This window comes from Aedes albopictus, chromosome 1 (assembly GCF_035046485.1).
Source record: "Aedes albopictus strain Foshan chromosome 1, AalbF5, whole genome shotgun sequence".
Lineage (NCBI taxonomy): Eukaryota > Metazoa > Arthropoda > Insecta > Diptera > Culicidae > Aedes > Aedes albopictus.
In genome coordinates, this window is record NC_085136.1 from 124384964 (window position 1) to 124411574 (window position 26611).

Sequence of the window (26611 nt, forward strand, 5' to 3'; positions counted from 1 at the left end):
GATCCGCTAATTGGCTACTGCGATGCCGACTGGGCAGGAGACCCCGTCAGTCGGCGATCAACATCGGGATTTGTATTTTTGTTCGCTGGTGGCGCCGTTTCGTGGGCAAGCCGCCGCCAAACATGCGTAACGCTCTCTTCTATGGAAGCAGAGTATGTCTCGCTATCCGAAGCTTGCCAAGAGACCATCTGGTTGAGGCAGCTTCTGCAAGACTTCGGTGAACCTCAGATACAACCAACCACGATGAAAGAGGATAACCAGGGGTGTATCGCCTTCGTCAACACAGAAAGGTCGAGCAAACGATCCAAGCATATCAATACCAGAGAAAGATTTGTTCAAGAACTGTGCGAGAAGAGGGAAGTTGTGCTCGAATACTGTCCCACGGAGATCATGTTAGCGGATGTAATGACGAAGCCTTTGGGACCACAGAAACATGAAGAGTTCGTCGTGAAACTTGGACTGGAAGATCCGCGATGAAGAAGGTAGCCGCTGAGGAGGAGTGTGGAGAGTGCATCGGCGTACCCCTTCACAACTGCACGAATATATGTTCCCGCTATCTGGCAACCATGCACCCTTTCGTGCTCGAGGAGAGAAACCCGTTATTTTTCAGTTCAATTCTATCGCTCGTCGCGTACATACAAACTCTGTAACTTGCGCACAATAAAACTATCGTTAAAGTTATTCCGCGTGTTTTTCTGATTATTCCGCTGGCTTCTCCCGAATCCCCGGTGCATTCCCCGTCCGCTGTGTTTCCTGTTTCTGCCAACAAGTATATGACCGCTGAAGGCGCCCTAAGAAATTGTGAGTCGGGATTTGGTGCTAAAACTAACAATCATTATAATAATAATATTATTTATTTTCAGGAAAATAACGTTTACTAGTGCACGGCAATGAGCCATGCGGGTCGGAATCGGTGTCTGGTGTGTTAAGCTTATGAAACCTGCCAGAAACAATCTTTCGAGAAAAGGCAGTATCCAGCGTTGGCTGCCCGGCGGATAACAGAAGCGCTGGAGGCTGAAGCACAGGAGGACATCCGGTATGGGCAGTTCATGATCGAGTCGTTGGCGAGGGAATCAACAATGATGAACTGGCGCAGATGTTAGGCATAAAGTGGCCCAGAAGGACGAGAGCTATCATTTCCTTACGGTGGATTCCGAGCTGACGATCGATGCGAGTCCCAATGCGATCGCGCGTTCGGGTTGTTTACACGGTAAGTGGAATAGTTTTATTGTGAATGAATCTTCTCTTATTTGAGAAGTCATTTAAAAAATTAACATGTTTTCTATTACAGTTCACTGCAACGGGAACAAATGCTCCGGCTTCTTCGGGCGAAAGTATCGTCCTTCGGTTGAAGGATCCATCAGTTGACGGGCGACGCAAGTCGGGCTAAAATACCAAAGGATCGAAGTATCGAAATCCCTCCGTAGCAGCAGACAAGAGGCGGTTGTAAGAGCAGTAATCGGTGGTGGTGGAACCGGTGAAGTTTGAGGAGATCACGGTCTAGCTCTAACCACCCGAACCAATGAATGTGGCCAACAAAAGCGTGACGGCACCCCAAAGGTGGACTAGTATGGACGCCGACAAGTCTCTCGAAGCCGGCGACGTCATGCTGGAGGAGACGCTGACCGTTTGTTCGACCAATTGGCCCATAAAGTATCTGATGTGACAATTTGCATACATCGGGTGCTTTTTACTTCTGATCCAAGGAGTGTCGACAAGCGGACATGAAAGTTGTAGGCCATCCGGTTCAGATCCGCTTTCCCTGGACTACACACGGTAAGATCTCTACGGAGAAACTAGATGTGGCTGAATTGTAGTTCACATTTCTTCTATGAATGCTTGATGGGGGGTTGCAGGTTTGCGCTTTCTATTAGTGGTGGTGAGGATTGTGGGTGGAGTTCAGAAGGCCTTAAGTCGACAGAAACATGTGGCTGGGCAGGATCTAGCCAAAATCCATAAACATTTACATTTTGTGTAGTCAACGTCTACGAGGAGGAGGGGGTGTTCTAAGATGACCGAAACATCAGTCTACGTAGTTAAGGAGAAACTTCAGAGAATAGAAATATGGTTGCCACAATGGCCGACTTGGACCCCTACTCTCGTTTTCAAGAGCACCAATCTTAAAAGTTCGTAAACAAATGCGCCTGATTAGGAAAAGCTGCCTCTTTTTGCAAGAGAGCAAAGCCAGGATAAACAAGTGCGCCTTGGTTCGGTGTTTCGTTCGTCGGATTTGTGCCTCTAAAGTTTGTATGCAAAATTGCAATGGGACTTCCTGATGTTTCACCTTAATGGACAGCCTCTGAGAGATTTCTGTGTAGTTAATTAAAAAAATATGAAATATTTTAGGTATTGATATTTTTTGGAAGAACTCATGAATTGATCAGATGAATTTCCTGAATAAAATTTTAGTTAAACTATTGCCAAATCGAAATGTTTTTGCTGAAAACTCTGACTAAATTTTCAGAAAAAATCGATAAATTCCTATCTAGGGGCAAGACAGATACAGCGAGAGTAACTCTGCTATCGAAGTGTAACTCAGAATTCCTCTGGATTGCTCTGGATCACTCTGGTTTTCCTGAAGTGTTGCCTGATACCAGTGAAAAATCGAGCAGTCTTGCCCGATTTTCCGGTTCTTCCCCCTAGATTCCTATGAAGTTCTATCCGATTTCGTAGAGAGGTAAACTAGTATTCTTTAAAGAAATTTCAAGCGGTGTATTTGAAATATCTCACATTCTTCTTCGTTCGGGAATTTGTTAAGGAATTCATCATTTAAGCCAGAAATTACATTAATTCATCTGAATCTTAAAAATAAAAAATAAATAAATGCAATAAACTGCCGTGAATCGCATATCAGTCCCATCTTTGCTGGATTTCCTATGCAAATGGGACAGATATGCGATTCGCGATAAAAGTTCTAGAAATTATTTGATTCATTTCTAAAAATGTCAGGTATTTCTGATATTCTTGCAGGAGCTTCTTCTGAGATTTCTCTACAATCCCTTCTGTGGTTCCTCTAGAAATTATTTCAGATTTATCCAGAAATTCATTCTAATATTTGTTCAAGAGTTCCCTCTGGTATTCCTCTGAACATTCCATTTAGTACTCATCAACTAATTCTTAGTGGGTTTTCTCCAGGAATTCTGATATTTATACAGAAATTGCTTGTGGTGTTCATCTAGGAATCCTTCTAGTATTCCCTTTTGGTACTGCGAGAATTATTGCTGGTGTTCTTGCAGGAATTCCTCCCTTAAAATATCTTCTAAGATTTATTCAGGCATTCAGGGATACCTTCTGAGATTAGTCCAGGGTTTGCTCCAGGACATCTTTCTGGGATTTTCCCGGGAATTTACAGAAATCTGCAGGAATTACTTCTAGTATTCGTCCGAGAACTTCTTCTTATATTTCTCCTCGAAAACCTCAAGAAATTTGTTCTGGAAATTATCCAAAAATTCCTTCTGGGATTCTGCTGTGGAACTCCTGGAATTTCTGCAGGAACCCTTGGGCATTTCTCTAGTAGTTTTTTTTAATAGTTTTCTTTCAGAAATTCCTTCTGGTACTTCAGACATTATTTCTGGTATTCTTCAAAGAATTATTATTGGGATTCCTCCTGGAATTCCGTCTGGCATTTACCAGGAATCTATTCTGGAGTTCTTCCAGGACTTCCTTCTGGGACTTTTCCAGGAATATAGTTTCTAAGATTACTCTAGAAAGTCAGTCTGGTATTCTTCTTGAAATTTCTTGTGGAACTCTCCCAGAAGTTCCTTCTGAAATTCATGCAGGAGTACCGTGCGGTACCCATTTTCGGAATGGTTAAGATAATCTCACAATAAAAGCTAAATAAATGATACCGTGGAGGGCTCATATTCACAATAATTATGTGTCGCAAAATGCTTCAACTGATTAGGCAACTTCTTAGCACTTTTGCTAACGGACACAGATTCCAGGCAATTTCCAGTACTTTCAAAATCACTTTATTTTTTTTTTACAAAATAATGATCGTTAGTTTGAAATATTTTTTTTACAAACTTTTTCATTACTATTGAAACAATATTCTTTTTTAAAAATATATGTTTTGCTTAAATTGAACTATCATCTATGATTTTGAGGTTAACAGGTCGGATTCGCCCAACTAACAATCGCCAGCCGCAATCAAGCATGCATGCTGAATTGTTGCTTTATAATAGTAATTATAGCTGAACTAAAATTATGCTGTACACGTTACTGTACAAATGCTTTTCAATTGAAAAAGTAGCCAATGTTCAACTTTTCGTATTGGTATCAACAATGGTAATTTAAAACACTTTTCAAGCGTTTAATAAGATTTTTATTCGACGCGCAGTAATTCCTTTACAACATAGTTTAACAAGACTTTTTTCTGCTTCTTGTTAAGTTCATGTAAAAATTAGGACATGTATCTGTATAATGTGTTTTTCACAAGTCAAATAAGCGCTTTCGTTTCATCATACTTCGACTCAGAGCACATGATAAAAAACACGTGTTTTTTACCGAACAACAGCTGAATTAATCTGTTGTTCAGTCGTTAACCATAATGTTGTGCTTATTCACCACTGCTGTATAGGAGTCAGAGTCTGATCATTATTAAACCACGGGAAGTTTATGTTTTGATTTGAGCGCTGCAATTCATTATCTCTAGGATGGCGCAGATAGGAAGGCATGCGGCTGGCAATCAACGGGTCTCGAGTTCGAATCTGGATTTAGGTAAATTTATGTGTAGTTATTATTTCACAATATTTGTTCACAGCATTAAGTTCCAATCATAGACTCTCGTGGAAATTGAAAAATTTTGCATTTTTTTATTTTTAATCATTTTTTCTAAAGTTGAATAACAGCTTTACTATATATTTGTAAAATGATTTAACAACGAACATTTCAGTTGGTACACACGAGGGTACACAACACTATGCTTTAAAGTTTCTCCAAATTTGTGTGAACAAAACCCGAACAAAGGTTGTGCCTGAAAATTATCCAAATGTTATTCAGCATCATGCTGAATCAATTCGTCGTAAAGGTGCTTGTAAAATGAGTGATTGTTAGTTGGGCGATTATCCGGAGTCGGATACGGATGCTTCCCAAACATATATCTAGGGAACGGAATAATTTATAAAGCTGAAATTTTGACATTTTGTCAAGCCAACTTTGATTAGTGATCAGTCAAAATTTCAGCTTCTCACAAAACTCCGTTTGTGAGATACTATCACTATTTTGGGAAGCGCCAGAACTTGACTACGGATAATCGAGTTCGTGAAAGTACGCAGAATTAGGGACTGCTCAGAATAAAGGCCGGTCACGGTACCACTACGAATTCTTTATGGTATTCCTTTTGATACTTCTCCAGCAGTCTTATAGAATACCTCCAGGAATAGCTTCTGCCTGATACTCCTCTAGGAATTATTTCTGGTATTCTTACAGGAATTTTATTTGGGTTTCCCCAGAATTCCTTCTAAAATTCATAAGAATTTTTCCTGGGATTATTTAAGGATTGATTGATTGATTTGTCTTTATTTAAGAGACTTTCAGCCCTTGTCTGGTTCGTATCTGTACTTAAGGAATTCCTTCTACGATTCCTCCAGAAATACTTGTGATCCGTCTAGTTTTGCTTTCCTGAATCCTAGAGATCTGCAATCTGCGATTTTTTTTCAAATTCCTTCAGATTTTTTATTGCTTCGTGGGTTCTTTTGGCAATTCCTCCTGGAGCGAAGACACAAATTTTCACAATCCAAAAAAGACGCAATATCCCATAAAAAGTGGGCATTATCCACTGAAAAGACGGCAAACTTTTACGTTTTTTTATATTAATACTGCGTCGTTCCCCTCAAATTCTTCAGACAATTTGTTTTGTAATTCTTCCGGCAATCCAGGACTGTTTTCTGGAATCTACTCTAGGAATTCTTCTGGGATTCCTCTAGGATTGTTTCTGGGATTCCTCCAGACATTTATGTTGAAATTATTACTGGAGCTCTTCTTTTGATTGTTTTCCAGGTACTTCTGGAGAAAAATCTTCAAGCGAAATTTAAATCCACAGCAGGAACTTTTAATGAAAAATGTTGATTTCGTCAAAATTAAAAAGTTCTTTGATAAGCCTTTTGGACCCTTGTAGCATAGACTAATTTCTTGTAGTGGACACTTAGTTCTCAGTCAACCAACTTAACACAATAAAACAAAATACTATTTGGCTTAGGGTATAGAAGAAAGAACATCTACTAAGAGAACGGAAAAACAAAAAAATCAGAGGGGTGTGTACAAGACACAACCGCATGACGTAAACTACGTAAAACAGTTTGTTATGAACGACAAAGGACTACTATGCAATTTCTTTGGATCAATAATAGAATTTGTAGTGGCTAATGGTTTGGAAATCGTTAATTTTAACAAGGTAAATTCTACAAGATTCTGGTGGATTCTGGGGATTTGTGTTGGAAATATTTATTACAAAGTTTGAAGCATAAGCAAAGCCTCAAGAAATTCCTTTATAACTATACACTGTACACGCAAGAAGGAAGCGTACTCGCCAGATTCGGTGACACGGCCAGGTGATAAGACAAGCTGTTGCATTTAGTTTATTAGTAGGAGGTTGCACACTTATGTGACCACCAGCGTCACTTTGTCAGAAAATCTGCCGTTTACTCTTTCTGAAAACTGCTGATGAAGCCCTCAAAAGGGTTGTTTGAACCAGAATTTGTTAAAAATATTGCACGTGTCATCAATAATTTCGTTGTTCTGCCAACAAATGTCAGAACAGCGACGATGATAGGCTTTGTAAGAATAATTGGTTTGATAGTCTCAATGTTCAAACACTTGTTATGATGAAAAGGAATGCAATAGTGGAATTTTCGCACTAGAGAAATGTTGCCTTTTCTGCGACAAGATGCGTATTGATTTCCACAAAATGCTTTTGATGTAGTTGGTTTCAAATTCTTGGCGGTAGCAACTTTCTCGGAAAACTCACCGTACAATCTTTCAGAAAATTGTTGGCCCTTTAAAGAACTGTTCGAATCAAGTTTACAGAAAATTGAGCTCCTATGCGACAAAACATGATTAAATTTCCGCTCCGCGCCTTTGATGCAGTTGATTTTAAATTCTCGGTGGTTTCGACACTTTCACAACGCACACCAAATGCTTTCGATTGAACATTTGCATAATTTCGATAAATCATGCAAATTTTTAGGCAAAATTGTAGAGATTTACGAATTTTGCGAAGACTTGCACACATTGAAATATGGCAACACTGAGTAATACATTCATCAAAGTGAAATTTTCTTCATCATGTGAGAAGAAGAAAATGTTTTCGAAATTGCCAATCAACTAGCACAGTTTAAACAAATTTGTATTGAATATGTCATGGTTGCGACGGAGCGCTATTCAATTTTCACACAGCGCTCATAGTGATTGACACTTGTGTCCCGGGCTTTCGTCCTTAGAAAATTATTCTTTCACCCCCGTGGGACATTTTCGTAGCCCTTACAAGGACTGTTTTACTGCAAGCGCTATTCAGCGGTGTAATTTTGTTGGCTTCTGCAAAGCTGCCCGGACGCCCTTTGAAGCCAGAATGAAGAAAGTTTTCGCTCCTGCCGCACCAGAGATCTGATCCGGTGTGAACTGGTTAGCAGCCCCACTGGTACCGCGCACAACGATGCAAAGACGACTAGCAACAACCGACCGCGCCCGGCTAGCCAAAGCATACTGAAGGGAGAAGCAAACGGAGAAACTGGCTAGCAGTCTTCCGATGCGTTCCCCTCGAGGTGTGAATGATGAAAGATGAGAAGAAGTTTGTGTGACCCGGCGTCTTTCTTGGAAAATTATTCGGTTCTCTTTTGTGGAAAACATTTTCGAAGCCCTTAGAAGGGCTGTTTAAATCTATATGCTGAACAATAATTGTTCAATTATTGCGTACATGAGGTGAAATTCGGTAATTATGACAACCAAATCCAGATCGGCAGCGTTAGCTCTGCGTGACGATGCTGTGCAAAACGTCGTCGGGCAGCAAGGCTACCGTGTCGTATCAGTTTTGCCGTGCATCAGTTTGAACCGGCTGGTGGGGGCTCCAGTACCGCCGCGCACGACGACGATGCGAAGGGAACACACGAAAGCACAACCATAGACTTAATACTAAGACATAAATGTCAGGAACAAATTCAGTTCGATTTCTGACGCCAGTTTTTCCCCCATGTTTCCCCCAGTAAAATCGCCCAATACTGGTTTTCTTAAAGCGACGCTTTCAATGTCAGTTGGCTCCGCCCGTTTTCATCAAAGCAAGACTGAGTTCGCCAATTTAGTGACCATGACAACGAGCAAATCGCGCTTGTTTATTGACGTGTCGGGAAAGAAAAAAAAATCAGCGCAATTTCCAACATTGACTTTGGTTTGTTTTTAGGAAATGTTTAATGGTTTTAGGTGTTCCGTCCAGCTGTAACTTTACCGGTGTGGCTAAAGGAATAATTTTGTGTTGTCCCGGTTGCGGAAATCATTCCGAACAAAGTAGTTGGTCTTCTGACCAGTTAGTCCACTTGGGGCCAGACTGCCGGAGAATAGACATATCGTCCGGAGGAACCTCAGAAATGATACCAGAGGAAATTTTTTGGGTTATCCTCGAGCCAGCGGTTCGAATTCTCACGCAGGATTGCTAGCACTTGAGTCGGAATTAGTTATACACGGTGGTGGTTCATTGCGACCCCCACAATTTATCAGCTGCTTTCATCCAATTGATCTCTTTTTCGAAATATAGTACTTTTCAAAAATCAACTGAATTGGTTGAAAGCCAGCATTTCAAATTTTGTTCTCTACACTCAGCGAAGTGAACTACCGAAATTGATCAAAATATCTTATGAAATTTGGCCATAACTGTAAAGTATGGATGCCATAAGAATACCTTATGAAAATTGAACATGCTTATTATGACCTAATTACATAAGACAAACTTATGAAAAGAGCAGAAAAACCATAAAATGATGCAGACTGGAATCGATCCATGAACGTCGAGATCACTAAGCCCGTGCCCAACCCACGCGGCTATCGACGCTTGAGAATATCGTGTTGCTAAATGTGTATAAAAGCCAAACTGTGAGTCGATTCTGCGCCATAAACCGACCTTATAGAATTCATTCTAACCGTTATAAATTGTTTAAAGGCCATTTCATAAGTTAGACGTTTTGATAATCTTAGATTTATTTGCCTGAGTGTACTTTACCATGGCAGAGTAACATTCTCAAAAAAGTTCATGCCGCCAACCGGTCTTGAACAAAGAACCCTATGGTTGACATGCTCACATGCTGATCACTCGGCCGTAAGAGTGACAGAGGACAAAACGCATTCAAGAGACTTTTGTGGTGTTATGGCCCTTGCCATGGTTTTTTAGTTTGGCGGACTTAGTTTGCTTTGATAATGATGGGCGGAGCAAACTGACATTAGAAGCGCCGCGTCAATGAAAATAGGATTGGGCGAATTTACTGGGGGAATGACTGGCGTCACAACAAAACCGCTACCTGCATATTGATTGTTGGCACAACCATCGCGCTTGGCTTGCCAAAGCATACTGAAGGGAAAAGCAAACGGAGAAACTAGCTAGCTGTACTCCGATTCGAGAGTTCGAAGGTACGCTGCTGCCACCTGGAAAAAGTTTACTGTATGCGTGAAGGACCGATTTTTTAGCATGGGGAAGCATAGGAAGTCAGTTTTCAAATGCTTCCAAAAAATTCAAAACAATATATAATTAAAAGCGGGTTAGTGTACGTGATGAGAAATTCGTTTAGCAAACTTTTTAGCATAGAATTTTGATTAAAAATTTTTTTCCCAGATTAGGTACTGATTGTGTAGAAAACGAAGATTCTTAACCCGCACATCAATCCGTTTTTAATTAAATAATGTTTTGATTTTTTTAGAAGCGTTTAAAAATTGACTTCCTATGCTTCCCCATGTTAAAAAATCGGCGCTTCACGCACATGATCAACTGTGGTAATTTGCTTCGTAGTCCCCAATTGGGGACTACGAAGCAAATTACCACAGTTGATCATGTGCGTGAAGCGCCGATTTTTTAACATGGGGAAGCATAGGAAGTCAATTTTTAAACGCTTCTAAAAAAAATCATAACATTATTTAATTAAAAACGGATTGATGTGCGGGTTAAGAATCTTCGTTTTCTACACAATCAGTACCTAATCTGGGAAAAAAATTTTTAATCAAAATTCTATGCTAAAAAGTTTGCTAAACGAATTTCTCATCACGTACACTAACCCGCTTTTAATTATATATTGTTTTGAATTTTTTGGAAGCATTTGAAAACTGACTTCCTATGCTTCCCCATGCTAAAAAATCGGTCCTTCACGCATACAGTAAACTTTTTCCAGGTGGCAGCAGCGTACCTTCGAACTCTCGAATGCGTTCTCCTCGAGGTGTCACGAAAGAATGATGGAAGATAAGAAGAAGACAATAACTTATATACTAGACGGCTGGACGGCATAGAGATAAGTGACATTTCAACACACGAACACTAGCGCATATTTTTCCTCACACAAAAGTGCACGCCGATTGAAAGGCTACTCAGATTGCATATGCAAATATTACCCAATCGATTTGGGTAAAACGGGTAAATAATGATAAAACTAACGTCCGGGGCAAGAGTGCAAATATTTTCCTCGCAGTTTCACAACTACATCTACAAAAAAGGCACGCATACATTTGAACGTGATTACCTCTATAGAGGTTCAAATTCCCCTCTCGCACGTGATTGGTTAGATGAAAGAGGGGTGTAAATTAGTGATGCCATACAGATTTTCGCACCGTGCACACAAAATGTTTTCCAATAATAATTATCTCATTGAACTTTTGCAAATCGATCAGCGCAATTATAATGTTTAACAAATAATTTCTATAAATCTATAAATTTTTCGGCAAAATTGTAAAGAACATTTAAGAATTTTGCGAAGATTTGCACACATTGAAATATGGCAACACTGAGTAATACATTTCATCAAAGTGAAAATTTCTTCATCATCTGAGTTGAAGAAAATGTTTTCCAATTGCCAATCAACTAGCGCAGTTTTCACACATTTGAATTGAATATCTCAATGTTACGACAAAGCGCAGTTCAATTTTCACACAGCGCTCACAGTGATTGGCTTTCCTGATGAGAAAATTATACGGTTCACTCCCGTGGAACATTTTCGAAGCTCTTACAAGGGCTGTTTTAATTTACTTGCAGTATTTCTGCAAGCGAGTTCCATAATTTTGTTGATTCCGATGTTGGCTTGTGCTGCCCGGACGCCCGATGGAGAAAGTTTTCGCAGATCCGATCCAGTGTGAACTGGTTGGCGGCCCCACTGGTACCGCGCACAGCGTTGTCATGACAACTAGCATCAGCCGATGACCACCGCGCATGCCTAGGCAGAACATATTGCGCATTTCCCACCCCACTGGACCCTTTTCGCAGTTAGTATAAGTGCGGGATCGTGAATAAAACTGCGATTTTGCATCGAATCGTGTCGGTGTCTTCTGCGCACTTATGCATTACAAAGTGCTGAATAAGTGCGCAGAAGACACCGAAACGATTCGATGCAAAATCGCAGTTTTATTCACGATCCCGCACTTATACTAACTGCGAAAGGGGTCCAGTTGGGTGGGAACTGCGCAATACTGAAGGAGGCTTTCCTCCTGAGAATTATTCGATTCACTCCCGTGGGACATTTTCGTAGCCCTTTCAAGGGCTGTTTTAATTTACTTGCAGTATTACTGCAAGCGCGTTCCATAATTGTGTTAATTCCAATGTTGGCTTGCGCTGCCCGGACGCCCGATGAAGCCAGAATGAAGAAAATTTTCGCAGAGCTGATCCGGTCTGGTTGGCTGCCCCACTGGTACCACGCACGGCGACGCGACGACGACTGGTAAAGCAAGTGGCAACAGCCGACGACCACCACGCTCGGCTAGCCAAAGCATACTGAAGGGAGAAGCAAGCGGAGAAACTGGCTAGCAGTCCTCCGATGCGTTCCCCTCGAGGTGTCGCGGAAGAATGATGGAAGATGAGAAGAAGACAATTCGCCTTGACGGAGGCTCTCTGAGAGAATTGCGCTGTGCGTGAAAACAATTTTTTTTAACATGGGAAAGGATAGGAGCTGCATTTTCAAATGCTTCTAATTCTTTATAGAAATTTTTTTAAGCAAAACGTTCTTAATGTTATCGAATGAGATTTTGATACGCTATATTATAGACATAACATTGTGATTTAAAAACATTTTGTCTAAAACCAGTTATAGTGTAGCTAATTGAAAGTATATTGCAAAACATTAACTCTTTTTTCAATCTGAAGTCCCTAAAATATTTTAGAAGCATTTGAAAATGCAGCTCCTATCCTTTCCCATGTTAAAAAAAATTGTTTTCACGCACAGCGCAATTCTCTCAAAGAGTTCCGTCAAGGCGAATAACTTATATACCAAGCGAGAAAACCCAAAAAATGTGCTCGCTCGTGATTGGCTGGATAAAATTAAAACATAGGTTCACTTTTCCGCAATTTTCAATAGTTTGCTGTTGAAAATCAATAGTTTTCTCTATTTGACATGAAAGGGACATAGTTTTGCGATTGTTTGATGGCAAAATTTTAAAAATCGGTCAATAAATGGCTGAGTTATAAGCGTGCAAAATCTTTCATAATTTCGTGACGGTCGCAAAATTTAGATTTTCATTTTACACCCGGTGCCGTGGTACAGTACCGTACCTTCCCCATAGACGTAGTTTACGTCAAAAAAATGTACTTCTACACGGTGTTCAATAAGTTCGGATACACAGTAAAATTCAATTTATTTCCCATCTGTAATTCAGTTTTGCAAAGTGAATGTATTAATTGAAAGCTCACATAATACTGATCAAATACAGTACATGTTTTGAAATAAACTGTCCTTTATACTTTTGTAATAATTGCAAATGTGTCTCAAGTTCCTTCTGGCCGGCACGCACTCTCTGTCATTGGTATTTTGTCTAGTTTTTATTGAGTAATGGTGTTAAATTAAATCAAATTAGGTTGTTGTCCTCAGCATTAGTGGTAGCAACTATGACCATACGAAATAATCTATAAGATTCAGATTGGGTGAAGTACGGACTCATTTTATTTTGATCTTTAAAATTGCTAAAATTGCCGCTATACCTGTTTTAATTATTTTTGTTTTGTCAAAAAGCAAGGCTGCGTTAATCTCAGTTTAATCCATAGTTATCTTTTCCAAAACTTGATTATATCCCTATTGTGGTAAATTTGAACCAAAATTGGCTTTATAAAATGTATTTATGCCTTTTTCATAGATGTAAGCACATTTTGACTAAACTTGCAAATTTATCACCATATCATCAATGAAATAGCAGTGTAAAGCTTTTGTCTATTGATTTAGTTATTTTAATTTAGTATAGTGCGATGTAAACTTAAAAGATGTGAAATTAACTCAAGTTATATGGTGTATCCGAACTTATTGAACACCGTGCAGTGGACTATGCATCCTTTTAAGAAAGCACATTCACAAACTATAAACTAATGGTAAACTTACTTACCTACTTTGTAAAAAAAATCACTTGAAGAAATTCCGGAAAAAATTCCTAAAACAACCGGAAAAAAATCCTCATAAAAAAACATACTAAGGCAAAACCAAAAAAGAACTCTTGGAAAAAACCTTGTAGGAACTGATGGAGAAAAATACTTAGGAGGAACTTGAGGAATGTCCTCAAGAAAAATCCCTAGGATGAGCAATAAAAAACGATAACTTCGTTATAAAAATAAGTGCTTGGCAAGGGGTAGTCACTCTACACAGTGTGCCTTGGGCACACCTGGCACACGAGTGGCACCGGCAGGCACAAATTCACACGCTAACCATAATGACGGCTGCTATAAAAAATTGACAATATTTGTGCCCCAGATTGAACTGAAATTATGAAGCAAAATCTCAGCAATCTTTGAAGGCAAGAAAAAAAAACATCAGCTGTCAAGTGATAAAAATTTAATTAGGATGTTTTTAAATTTATTTTTTTATTCTACACTAGCTGTCCCCTGCAAACTTTGTCTTGCCTACTGTGTTTTTTGACGATTCAAGTTTCTATCCGAGACCAAGCCCCCGGTCAAAATGTATGGAAGATTGATTTTCAAAAGCTCTCAATTGTTCATGTTTTATGACTCATAAACCTTCCTTGGGTGAAAACTAACAGATCAAAACTAAGACGGTCATAATCGGACCTTCAGTTCGCAAGTTATGCGCGGTCCCACGTATGCCACTGCCATATATATATATACATATATAGCTGACCCGGCAAACCTTGTATTGCCCATTTAAAATGTGCTGGTGTTTTTTTTCTACAATTATCTACCGCATTTAATATTAATTTTACTGTGTTGTTTTTGAAATTCTTCGCATCTCATGCATATTTTAGTAATGTCACCGTTTTTTTTTTAAATAAATTATGTAGTTGATTTTCCCAACTTTTTCTACATCTAAACATTTCCACCCTGAAGTCGAGTTGAACCGTGCAAAAATCATGCCGATCGTTCTAATATATCATCGAATACAAAAGGAATGCAAAGTCAGTTGTATATATAATAGAGCATCGTATAGAACATAATATGCTTAATCGAACAGAACTTCTTACAGAACACGCTTTTCATCTGAGAAATAAACAGTTTGTGTTTGAATTGTCCGAACAAATGTTATTTATTGTTTTCATTTTTTCTCTTAACACCCTTTCATAACAGTGTATAATTTCTTTAAGAAATCTCTGGAGGAATCCCTGGATTCTTGGAATAATGCGTGTATAAACTCTGGGAGGATGATTTCCTTGAGAAATTCCTTGATAAATTGCCGTTGTAATTTCTGAATGATTTACTGGATTAATGTTTGCAAGAATTCCTGAGGTAATTTCTGCAGGAGTTCCTAGGGTAATTCCTGGTGGAATTCTTAAAGGTATTCCTGGAGGAGTCCCATAAGAAAATCCTGATGAAATGCCTTGATGAAACCCTGGAGGAATCCCTATGATTATCTCTGAAGGAAATCCTGGAGGTATTCCTAAAAGAATTCCTGGAGGAAATCCTAGAGCGATCCCTAAAGTATTCCCTAGCGAAGCTCCTGAACGCCTGGAGACATGCCTGTGCGAATTCTTGGAGGAATATCTAGAGAAATTCCTTAAGAAATCTTCAGAGGAACTCCTGGAGGAATTTCCTGGAAGATTTTCTTAAAGAATCGCTGGAAAACCTTCAGGTAGAATCCCTGGAGGAAGAATTTCTGGAGAAATTCCTCGAGGAATCCCTTATGGAGTTTCATGAGGTATCTCTAGACAAATGGATGCAGGAATTTCTCGAGGAATCCTTAAGAAATCTTCAGAAAAACTCCTGGAGTAATCCCTGCAGAATTTTTTTTTAGAAATTTCCAGAAGAATTTCTGGAGGAGTTCCAGGAAAAATTCTAGGAGGAATATCTGGGTGAATTATTGGAGGAATTATCAAAGGAATTCCTAAATTAATCTCTGGAAGAATCTTTAGAGGAATCCCTGAAGGAATTGGTGGTAAATACCTGGACCAATTCCTTTAGGAAATGATGTTGGTATTCCTGGAGAGATCCCATGAAACAAATCCTGGAGAAATCTCTGGAGGAATCCTTGGAGGAAATGTTTCGGAGATATTTAAGGATATTTAATATAAGGAAATGTTGAGGAGATATTTTTTGGAAAAATTCCTCAAGGAAACCCTGGATGAATTCCCGGAGAAATCCCTGTAAAAACTCATGGAGGATTTTCTGAAGATATTCTTGAAAGAATTTCAAGAAGGAATCCCTGAATGATTTTCTGGATCAATTCCTGGATCAATTCTTGGGGTAATTCCTGGAGGTATTCTTGGTGGCAATCCTGGAGGAAATGCCTGGAAGATTTCCTGAGGAATGTCTCGAGGCATTTCTAAAAGAATTACTGGAGGAATTAATAAAAGAATTCGTAGACGTACCTGAGAGACTTTTTGGAGAAATCTCTAGAGAAATTCCTTGAGTTATCTAAAAATTAAATCCTGAATGCATGCCTGGATGAATCCCTGGAGGAATCCCTATTCAAATCCCTGGAGGAATGTCTCGAAGCATTTCTAAAAGAATTACTGCAGGAATTCCTAAAAGAATTCGTAGACGTACCTGAGAGGTTTTCTGGAGAAATCTCTAGAGAAATTTCTTGAGCTATCTTCTAAGAAACTCCTGGAGGAATCTCTAGAGTAATCCGTAGAGAAATTTCTGGAGGATTTTCTTGAAGAATCACTGGTGAACTTTCAGGAAGAATCCCTGGAGGAATTCTTGAAGAAATCCCTGAAAGAATTCCTGGAGGAGTTCTTGGATGAACCCCTGGTGGAATCTCTAGGAGAATTGCTTCAAGTATATCTAGGGAAATACCTGGAGGAATTTCTAGAAGAATCTCTGGCGGACTTTATAGTGGAATTCCTGGACGAATCCATGTAGGAATTTTAAGACGAATCCCTGAAAGAATTCACAGAGGAATCCTGGAACAACTCCTGAATTTCTGGAATTTCTGGAGGGATCCCAAGAAGAATGCTTGGAGTCATTTTTAAAACTATTCCGAAAGTTGTTCCCGAAAAAATCACAGAAGGAATTCACGGGTGAATTTCTGAAGAAACCCCATGACGAATTCCTAATGGAATCACTGGACAGTTTTCTTAGCGAATTCCTGGAAGAATTTCTGTAGGAATCGTTGGATAAAAAAATCTAAAGAAATCCATGTCTGCAATAATTTCTAAACCAATAATTTAAGAAACAATTGGATGGACTCCTAAAGGAAAACATGAGCGTAAGACAAACCTAGTTAACATCCAAATGATCCCTGTCAACATCCGGTGCAATTCCCCCGGAGACTTTTTAAATGCGTTGATCAAGATTTCCTCAAAGATTCTGATATGCATACTTTCAGATTCAGATGTTACTACATGGAGTCTTTCTTAAGTCTTCATTTGAGATGTTATGGATTCCCCAATGAATATTCCGCTCATTCATTATCTTCCATTTTGGGCATTTATTCGCATCTGTTATCATAATTCCACATGCTTGTCTAATGAGAAGTTCAAGCTTCTATTAAAACATGCTTCTTATCTGAGAAACACACCGTTCATGTTTTATTTGCCTGTATAAATGTAATTTTTATGTGACGTTCCACTCTTTCATAATGGTTTAATGTGAAAGAATAGCCTATTTTTAAAAGAAGGAAAAATCTTTGATAACCTATGCAATATGGTTGCTAACTCTTTATTAGTCTTAAATTCTACCACAGAGTTAACAGTTCAAATGCCATAGGCTAAACAACAATATGCCACTCGAAAGAAAAACCTTTGATTAAAAGAAGGGAACATTTCTGTTTTCATTTTCAGTATTTATTTGAACAACAATGTAACTGTGTGACTTGAAATAACAGCCTATTACTAAAAAAAAAGTAAAAATCTCAGATATTTACATATTGTGCATTTGGTTGTATGATGTTCAGCCTAATGGCTGTCGGCCGGACACCATTCCAAATTATGCCTTCATGGATTATGGACATTTTTAGCCTTCAAAACCTTCAGATACCAAATTTAGTTACCTTAACTTTTGTACTGCTCAGGTTGTTCATTCCTTTTTTTTCAAAACTTCTAATAAATCTATACCACCTTGCATTTTCAGTTAGCACATTTGCTCTTTTAAGTTAGCGACAAAAACTTATCTAACTAATTACTAATAGCGTTTCACTGGGAATCGTCGCGTAGATACGTTAGGTCAACTGCTGTGTTCGCCACTTTTTATATCACACGGCTGTTTTCAGTTGACATATTGCCTTGCATATTGCCTGTGAAAGACCTCCACCACAAATTTTACCGGGACGACAAAGTGGGCTGGCATTGACTTAACGGTGTCTTGGATGTGGAAATGTTGGCATGGTTTAGAGTTAGCAGGGATTTCTTATTGCCTGATGCGTGCGTCCCTGGCGATTGGTGGCTCTTCTTGTAGTGCATTTTGAGTTATTTACGTCCAGCGAGTTTAGGTACAAACGGATGGCTGCGCAACTCGTAAAATTTTTGAAAGGAGGATAATCATTGGTGGTATCACATTTTCCGAAATACCATTTCCCGGAGTGATAAATTTCCGGAAAAGGTTAGTTTCGCGGAATGAATGTATAAAGTCATTAGGGGTCATGGAATTGAATGACTTTCATCCTAAGGACGGGTATTGGGCAGCCTAGTAAAATGATTTGATTATGTATGCACATAACCTTCGAAAATCAGTCTATTTTCAAAAGAAGGTAAAATCTTTTATGGGAGATAGGATGGGATGGAATGTGAGAATTTGGTTTGCTATTCTGTACTATTGGCGGCCACGCAACTAACTCCTCTATTAGAGATTTTTCCAAGGATTTTTCCTTCTTTTAAAAATAGGCTGTTCTATCAGGTATTATGTACATCATAACCAAATCATTCAATTAGGCTGCCCAGTACCTGTGCTTAGTATTAAAGCCATTCGACCTAATGACTTTTTCGGCCTATTGATATCTTCTTTCTGTTGTTCTGCGGATTAACATAATGCTCCATCCTCATTCCGGGAAATTTGTCATTCCGTAAAATGTCATTCCGGGCAATGTGATACCATCGAATCGCATACATGCCTGTGGTTGCAGGCTAAGCGACCTGCACCATAATTCCGACCACTACCAAGATGATGGCAACGACAGGCATCGATTGGCATTGTCATGAGACATAGAGGAACTGGTTTGGGTCAGCGCGAGCAGAGGCTCTCATAATGTTTAAAGCATTCGTCCTTGATGATCAAGGTTTGTTGTGTATGTACTTATGCGGTAAAGAAATGGAGTGGGTCAGAGCGAGCGTTAATGTAATGCCGGAAGTGTGTGTCACTGGTGATTTTCGGTTGATCTGGTTGGACATTCTCAAGTACGACCAGCGCGCGGATGGGAGAAAGCAGGTATGGATGGCTGCAACTTCAGCAGATTTTATAAGCAGAATTGGGTGTTCATGCGTACTTGCCTGAGAGATCCCCACCACAACTCTGACCACAACGTACAGTATGGTCCTCCAACCGGACCTCCTCTAGGGCCTGGCGAATTCCGTGGTAAAAAAATCCTGCTGCGTGAACATTACCAATTTGACATTTGTTGAGTAATGGGATCTTAGCAACGCACTCTAGATTGCTGTCCCGGTAAACGTCGTACTGCCTGACTACTGCGTTTTTTGACATGTTGCTCCATAGGGACGTCCCCCGCAGAGTTTCCTGTACGGGAGCCCCCCGTTCCAGAGACCGGAGAGGTCTCACACCAAGCTAAGAACCTTCCCCGGCCCCAACAGCACCCACACACAAAATTTCACACCGATCGGTTCAGTAGTTTCCGAATGCATAGCGGTCAGACAGACAGACAGACAGACAGACAGACAGAAATTCATTTTTATATATATAGATTTTAGGCAAGGTTTTATGCACAATAGTAGTTTACGCAACAAGGTGCAGAATGACGATTTTTACAGCACGAGTCGTACATTTATCCAACGAGGCTTGCCGAGTTGGATAATTACGACGAGTGCTGGAAAAATCGAGTTCTGCACCGAGTTGCGTACAACGTTTTTTGCAATTTCATAAATTACCCTTGAGGATAGTTTTAAACAAAACATTTTCATCAAACTGCACACTGATGTTCAAAGCCATGTTTAAGAAAATCTGAGGTTATACTGCGCAGTTGTCACAATTTTTCAAAACTTCGTCCAGAAAGCATCAAGAAGTTGATCAAAACTGAAAACAGTGCTGTAATGGTTCATTACGCAACGCAAATCAGTGCTGTAATGAACCATTACAGCACTGTTAATTTGGTGTGGGAAAGTAGGCCTTTTCCTGTCAGATTTGCGTGAGGTAAAACAGCCTATTACGATGAGAAATTGCAAAAAAAGGTTTACAAAACAAGCCAATATCTTCTAAGATCTTTTTGAACCCTAAAATCACAAGATGCAATCCCAGATGGGAACAGGTGGAAACCCCAGGCCGCTGGTCTAGGGCGAATAGCTTCCGGAGTGGTCATTCAACTTTTTGAGGTCCGATTCAAAACTCCCAACGCCACAGTTACCAAAATGGAGACGTTTTAAGCTTCTGATGGATAACTTTAAAAGCAATTTTGAATCCTGCATCCGACTCCTGCATTGCTTCATTAAGCCTTTGTGTCACGAAACTTGTGCCAAGGTGTATTGCTAACACCCCTACGATCGAAAGCTTGATATCTTTGTTTCACACTCTAGAAAGTTTGATGTGGATCTCTCTAGAAAGGGTTTGAAACGGAATCGAAATTATGATCGGTCACGATCAGAAAATCAATTCTAGTAAGGTTTCTAATTCTCTACCATAAGAACCATCTCAAATAATCCATATTTAACATTCTTTATCTTTTTTTTCAACCCAGAGTACGGTAAACTAGGGGAGAATGTTGTAAGCTCATTCATCACAACGCTCATATTGAAATGACTTATGCTGGGGGTACCCAAGCGGAGCGCAAATCTGGCTGGCTGGTTTCACGCATCCAGAAAGGAGTGCAGGAGGAATGAAAAATGACAACTGGATGAATGCTTCGGGTGAAAAAGGTCGTGGTGGGGATGAAGGGAGACAGCATTAGCGAGCATGCAATCTTTTGGTTACAAAAACCACGTTGAGCCGAAATACACGGGATTTTCTGAAATCGTGATCGTTAGCCGTTTATACAGCATACGGCTGTACCCGCATGAAAAAATCACACTTGGGCCATCATCCCCAGACTGGATCTGACCTTTCGATCGGTGATCCTGTTAATAGGAAGCCCTTGCAAGTACGCTTTCGTGAAAACGTTTGCCCGAACGGCCATTTGGAGCTGCTGTAGGATCAATTAAACTAAACTCCTGAAACGCTACTGCTCTAACTGCTCCCGTCTCATCTCATCTTGAAGCCCTTGGCATCACCATCGAAATCACCATCACCATCGTCGAGGTCTCCTCCTCCGCCTTCGAAGCCACCAATGCCGGAAATTTTCCCTCGTCGATACGCTCTGAGACCCGGAATCTAAGAGATCTTGAATTACCACCCCGGAAACTGTCGTTTGCTCAAGCAGCCTTGGGGCTTCCTCCGGTTCCCAATAGGTATTAGAAAACATTGCTTGTTTTCTACATAAAACCATGCCTAAAATATAAAATAAAATATAAAAAAATGAAAATTAAAAAAAAAAATCATCTAATTATTGCGGTAGTATTTTTGATCACTTGACAGCTGATTCTTTTTTCTTGGCTTAAGATTGCTGAGATTTTGTTTTATAATTTCAGTTCAGGCTGGGCACAACTGTCAGCATTTTTATAGCAGCCGTCATTATGGTAGAAATCTGGATGGAGCCTCGGCACACTAGGGCACACCAGTGCACACTGGTAGGCACATTAAAAAAACGTTGGCACAAATGAAGTGTGTAGAGTGACTACCCCTTGGTGCTTGGTGTATTTCAGGACGAAGTTCTGCTACAATCTCTACGAGAATACTTGGTATAGCCTCTGGACGAATTTTTGATTAAATTCCTGAGAAATTCGGATAGGACTCTGATTGGATTTTTGGCCAATTCAAAGATTTCTGGCAATTTAAAAACAATTCGAAAACACATATGTAAGAAAGCATCCAGGAGGGATTCCTTGAGTGATAGCTGCAGAAACTCCTCATTAGTTTCTGTTGGAATTCATAAAATAGTTTATATTATGTATATTTTGATAAATTTCTTTCGTTTTTTCATAAAGTTTTATAATGTATCCTCGAAGTTTTTTTTTTTCAAAAAGCCGGATTAAATTGCCGGATTTTTTTATGTGAAGCCTTTGCATAAATTCCTGGTGAAATATATGAAGACATGCTGGAGGATTTAGAGAATAAGTTTTTGTTTAGTTACAAATTGAAATTATTTGAGGAAATGAATCTTCAAAAGCATTTGAAGCAATAATTGTATTATTTATGGAATTATTTCCAAATAATTTATCTGCTTCTACTGAAATTTTAGTGAATTTTTTTTCAGAAACAAATTTTCAAGGAATTCCCGGAGAAATTCATGACATGTCTGAAAACACCATTATGAACTAAAGCTCTGGGAATTTCATATTGCAATCGTTTAAGAATTAGAACGTTCAGAATTTACGATTTCCTACAGTAGCCATTCACTCTGCCATAAAGTTCGCCACAGATTCATGAAACATTTCCATTGAAATAACTTAATAACGACCATAAATAATTCTTCCCGGAATTCACCAGAAGTAAACAGAGATTTCCCTAGAAATTGTTTCCAAAATTCTTTCACGAGTAATCTTTCCGGGTGTTTCACCACAAGGCCATCTACAATGTTTTTGTTTCTTCTGGGCATACTGTTTTTGCCCAGAGTTTTTACGAATTTAGAATCTTATTAAGAAATCACCCTATTACTTTTTATGGATATTCCTCAGATTTGTACAGCAAATCCTATAATTATAATGTTTTCTTTAGGAGTTACGATCCTCCACAATTTTTCTCTTAATTTATTTCCACAAATAACTTCATAAATTTTTCAATTTGACGATTGATGTCGTGACTTTCATGTTGAAATTTGTCAGTTTTCTTCATCATAGGATACGAGATAAACTCATCAAACAACACTACATATTTTGTAAATTATTTCAATTATTTCGAAACCTGAAGTGTGAATAATATATTAAATCTAAGGTTTTCAAAATATCCATCACACTAGTTTACAAAAAAAAAACGAAAATCATGAACTACTATCAACGACCAAAATTTTTGCTGCATAATTAAATATGTTCTGATATTAAGATCGTGCTTCAATTTTTTTTAACCCTCGAGCGATCGCGCTGTTGTATTTTGTACAACACGTTGAAAAAAATCTCGCTTTTTGTACTAAGCATTAGCGTGGTGCTGACACAGGTAGTCAACCGCGCGAGTTACGGAAGGTTAAGTAAAACAGTTTTTGAGCTTTTCCTTAAAATCGAGCTCTACAGCTTTTAAAACATGAAATTAACTAAAATTCAAATATTTTGCGTTGCAGTCAACGAACTTTCAATCTTTTTGCATGAATAGTAATATGTAATATGTAATATGTTTCGGTCATCTGAACATAATTTTTGCATCAAATTAGTTTGATTCGAAATATTGGTGATTATATAGTCAATCTCCTTAAATTTTAGCAAAATTTCCAAAAAATAGTTAAGGTTTGTATTTTTTTTCAGTAAGAAAAATTCAATTAAAAAAATCTTCTCAACGAACATTTGAGACATTAGATGTTTGTTAGTTACAGTAAAAATTTCAGTTCAATCGGAGCTTTTGTTACGGAAATGGGGATGTATGAAGGGAGCAACTTTGCTTAAAAACAGAACGAAAATCGATTTCAATTCGACAGCCTTGTATGGAAATTCGGAAAAAAATCCGCTCTACTGTATTTTTTTTCCTTCTCGTTTTCGAACTCAGGGCATGATTCTACACTCAAAATGATCATCGGCATACCGAGTTCAAAAATGCTGTAAACTAGTGTCATCTTAAATTTTCCTGAGAAAGTTACATTTAATTCCCACTAGAAACAGTTACATTTCAAAATCGGGAAAATTTTCAAATCTCTACCGGGAAAAACTCGGGAATTTTATTTGCTGTTTTGAGTGGCCACCTTGTCTGGTAGAAAAATTTTCAGACGCAACATTCTCAACGTATAAGGAAAAGCTCTAAGATGAATTCCCAGAGTGAAATCCCCAGGTTAGAATCCTTTAGAAAACCAGTATATTATTCATCTTCTGGAGGAACTCATAGGCCCCTACCTATAGCCATAGCTGTAAAGGCGAGGGCATTCAGCATGACCATGCTGAGGGTGACGGGTTCGATTCCTGGTCGGTCCAGAAACTTTTCGTAAAGAAAACTTCCTTGACTTCCTTGGGCATAGAGTATCTTCGTGCCTGCCACACGATATACACATGCAAAACAGTCATTGGCAGAGGAAGCTCTCAGTTAATAACTGTGGAAGTGCTCATAGAACACTAAACTGAGAAGCAGGTTTTGTCCCAGTGGGAAAGTTACTCCAAGAAGAAGAAGAACACCTCAGACAAACTGAAAAAAATCCCTAGCAGAAACTTCCGGAGGAAAATGCTCCTGAATAGCTCCAGCTGGGACTCCTGAAGAAAAAAAACATAGGAAAAACTGCTGGAGTTCCTAGATGCTAGAGGAAAATATCTAGGAAGAACTATTAAAAACAGTATGTACTAGAAAGAACTCCAGGGAATATTTCAAGATGTTACTACTTGTGGAAATTTTCAAGGGGAACTCCTTAAAAATAAAATTTTGTTAGTAAATCCAGAAAAAGGAATTCCACTGGAGAAAAATACCAATAAGTAAGTCCTGCAGGACGAGTCCCTAAACAAACACATCTACATGTATGTAGGTGGAGTTATGCCACAAAAATTCAGCTTATTGGACGCAGTGGCTTAATTTCTCCAACAGCGGAGAGAAAAAAATGTAGGAGAAACTATTGAAGGAAATTCATAACGAAGAACTTTTGGAGAAAATATTCTCCAGAGTAGAAATGAAAAAAAAAAACTCCCGAAGAAAAAATAATGAGGAATTCTAAATCACTAGGAAGAACTCACGGAGAAAAAATGGAGAGAGAGATTCTCAGGGTGTATTCTTGAAGAAAAAACCCTAGAAAAACTTCTCAAATGGAATTCCTAAAGATAAGCCTTCAGGAACATCCTGTTTAAAAACACAATTGGAGGAACATCCGCAAAGAAACCCCAAAAAGTCCCTACAAGGATCTCCTGAGGGATGTGCCTAGAAGGAATTGATGCAGAAAAATATTCTCCGTGCAGTTGAAAACCAGAATTTTCGACTTGCGAAGATGGGTTTTTGTCCATACCCGTGCGTCTGACCTAACTTCGGAACTGGTGCGCTGTATAGCAGACCAGGTTTACTATACAGCGCACCAATTCCGAAGTTAGGTCCGACGCATGGATTTGGAGGAAAATCCAACTTCGTTAGTCGATTTTCAATTATTATGTTTCCAGTTCAAAACCGAATTAGCGACATTTTTTCTTTGACTTCCGCTGCTTTTGTCTTGCGTTAAACACAATGTCGGAAGTAGGGCGCTGTATAGAGCACCAGGTGTACAATACAGCGCCCCACTTCCGACATTGTGTTTAACGCAAGGCAAAAGCAGCGGAAGTCAAAGAAAATATGTCGCTAATTCGGTTTTGAACTGAAAACATAATAAATTGAGAATACCCAGAAGTAGCTTCTGGAGAAAAAAATCATATGTAGAGCTCTTGGAGAAAAAAAAAACAACAACGAGCAACTTACGAAAAAATCCCTAGCGCAAGACTGAGTAAAAAATCTCTAGGAGACATGAATAAAAATCCATGGAAGAGCTACCGGAGATACCTATTTAATAAGTGACTGCAGTTTCTTTAGCGATTTTTCCCTAAGGTTTCTTGCAGTTTCCGGCCGGTACCATGGGGAGGTAAGGATAGCTGGGCCGAGACTAGTAATCTAAATTCGATCAGAATTCCTCGATGCCCAGCCTTTATTGTGCCACGCCATTGATCAGATAATGATTATACTCTCACTCAGTCAAAAGAAAATATATAGCTATACCTAGCGCTTATAAAACTCTGATTATATTTACTTTGTTTTTATTTTGTAATGTTCAATGTCTTTTTCCCTTACTCCATAGTGGTGCAGGAAGCGATCTGCTTCGGCGATGCCAACATCCTCACCTCCGGACTGGAGGTCCGGGATCTACAGCGCCACATAAAATGAGTGTAACACATCCCACAGCTGCTGCAGCACTTTCAGGAAACGCCGGACTTCTACGTTGAGAAACATCAGCTGGGTACCGTTGATGGCTCGGGTCTGCCCGAGCGATACCTACAAATACGGACGGGAGTCGAACGTACAGATCGACACCACGCTGTTGGTGTTCGATAACAACACCTGGCAGTGCGGAAATAGGAGCTACATTTTTCAAGGCCAATCGGAGACGGCTATCATGTTCGAGATCGATCACAATACCGGCGCGGCGCAATGTCGATAGAGCATGCATGCAAAACATCGTATCGGAAGACATCGATACAATTGCGCCTACAGGCTCCCGTTATTTGTAACCACATCGACATGGACAAGATTAGTTTCGAGCGGAATAAATCCGGATTCCAACGACGGCGTACCGAGAACATCAACGGGTACGAGTACAAGGTGTACGGAGCAAGCAATGTGGAAGTCATAGCCCGTATGAGAAACGAATACCTGGCCACCTGAGTGAGGAAGAGGCCCGCATTAAGAATACACCACTGCAGCACTTCATGGAAATGGCCGCAAGGGTCACCTTTGCTAGGTCAGGATAATGGAAGCAGTTCCAACAACAGCCCTGTCCATAAGCGGAAAGCGGCAGCGGAAATTTAGACTACCAGCTCGGTTGGGACGGCAGCCAACGTTGCGGAATACTTCTCGCCGGAAGTCGATCTCCAGGGGCGAGACGTTAGCATACCGAAACGGATATCCGCCAAGGTGAAGCGCTCACTGAGCAAACAGTTCCGCATCAAGCTGCGGATCTAG

General features: G+C 39.5%; 1 pseudogene; it reads left to right on the forward strand.

Moving 5' to 3' along the window:
• Positions 1-1522: 1522 nt before the first annotated feature.
• Positions 1523-26611, forward strand: LOC115255150 (ankyrin repeat domain-containing protein 13B-like; annotated as a pseudogene).